Below are 1,908 nucleotides of genomic sequence, written 5' to 3' on the forward strand. Positions count from 1 at the left end.
GGACAGTTCCCCAAAAATATACTCGCTATTTACTCTCCCTCCAAGTTTCTCTATTGAGTTTCTCACAAAAATTTGTTTAAAAGAAAAAAAAACGGTAACCATTGACTTCCATTGTAGAAAATAAAATACAATGGGAGCAAATGGTGACCGGTTTCCAGCATTCTTCAAAACATCTTATTGAGTGTTCGACAGAAGAGGAAAAACCAAAGTAAAGGATGAATAAATGACGACACAAGTGTCTTGTTTTTGGTTAAGGTTAAGTAGGTTAAGGTTAGGGCTATGGTTAACTGTCCATTTAAGAATGGTTAGGTCTGAAACTTACTCTCCCTCAAGTGTTTCCAAACCTCTATGAGTTTCTTTCACAAAATTAGGTGTTTTAAAGAAAGCTAAAAGCCGGTAACCATTGACTTCCATTGTAGAAAATACAATGGAAGTCAATGGTTACCGGTTTCCAACATTCTTAATGAATATACTAATGAATATCTTATCAAGATGTTAAAATAAACCTAAAAAGTGTCTCGATTTCAGAAAGATTAAGCAAGTTTTCTCTTCTAAAACAGGCAAAATAATGTCAAATCAGGTGTTTTTGGTCTGATTTAAAGAGACTCTTAATTTAGTTGTTTTTTCAGAAATTTCTACTAATTCAGAACATGTTTCCTGATTTAAAAGGACAGTTCCCCAAAAATATACTTCCTATTTACTCTCTCTAAGTTTCTCTATTGAGTTTCTCACAAAAATTTGTTTTAAAAAAAAAAAAAAAAAAAAAAAACGGTAACCATTGACTTCCATTGTAGAAAGGAAAATACAATGGGAGCCAATGGTTACCGGTTTCCAGCATTCTTAAATACATCTTAATTAGTGTTCGACAGAAGAAAGAAACTCAAACATGTTTGGAACAAGTAAATGAAGACACAAGGGTCTTGTTTTTGGTTAAGCTTAAGTAGGTTAAGGTTAGGACTACGGTTAACTGTCCATAAACTCAATTCCTGGAGGGCCGCAGCTCTGCAGTTTTGCCCCAGCCCTAATCAAACACAGCTAATCCAACTAAACAAATGTGTTCAAGACAAGTAGAGACTATTAAGCAGGTGTGTTTTTGGTCTGTTAAAGAGACACGTACTTATTTCTGCACACATTTGTGCTCACTCTGAACATGTTTCCGGATTTAAAAGGATAGTTCACCAAAAATATACTCACTACTTACTCTCCCTCAAGTGTTTCCAAACCTTTATGAGTTTCTTTACCAAAATCAAACTAATTTAAAGAAAGCTAAAAACCAGTAACCATTGACTTCCATTGTAGAAAATACAATGGAAGTCAATGGTTACCGGTTTCCAACATTCTTCAAAACATCTTCTTTAGTGTTCGACAGATGAAAGAAACTCGAGGACTACAGAAGGGTCGTGTTTTTGGTTTGAGCTTAAGCAGGTTAAGGTTAGGGCCATGGTTAACTGTCCGTTTAAGAATGCTTGGATGTGTGGCCTAGAAACAAGACGGACAATCATTATTAGCCAGCGTCAGGAGAGACGTCACCTTCGCTAGAAGATCACGGAGGACGTTCGCTGGACGTCTTCATTCAGCGATCAGAAAGGACAACGACGGTCATGTGTTAGCTGGTTAGCGCTGTGTTTAAGGCCTAGAGCTGCGAGGAAACATCCTTCGGAAAAAAACAGACCACACACCGAAACACCAGCGATACCGTGAAAACCTACAGACGTCTGTCTGTCTGTCTGTCTGTCTGTGTGTGTAGGGAGGGCTGAGGGTCGGCACGTCTCACTGAGTGTGTAAGCAGCAGTGTATTTACAAGAACCACACTGGTTTACTGTGTTTCGCTTCCCTTTTCACCGTACAGTGGAGCGCCGCTTTAGCTCCACGCTGCAAGAAACGCCTTTCGCACTTTGTGTTTTCATC

General features: G+C 38.4%; 1 protein-coding gene across 2 annotated transcripts in view; it reads right to left on the reverse strand.

Annotated features, from left to right (window-relative positions):
• Positions 1-1,207: 1,207 nt before the first annotated feature.
• kiaa0930 overlaps positions 1,208-1,908 on the reverse strand; it is a 25,444-nt gene continuing 24,743 nt past the window's right edge. The window contains exons 10-11 of one of the 2 annotated variants that reach the window (XR_015941991.1): positions 1,337-1,908; positions 1,208-1,287 (exon numbers count right to left, since the gene is read on the reverse strand). The exon at positions 1,337-1,908 is cut by the window's right edge and continues 520 nt beyond it. The gene's annotated coding sequence lies outside the window, so the exon portion shown is untranslated. 2 annotated transcript variants of the gene reach the window in all.

The sequence above is a fragment of the Danio rerio genome, chromosome 4 (assembly GCF_052040795.2).
Source record: "Danio rerio strain M-AB ecotype USA chromosome 4, GRCz13ab, whole genome shotgun sequence".
NCBI lineage: Eukaryota > Metazoa > Chordata > Actinopteri > Cypriniformes > Danionidae > Danio > Danio rerio.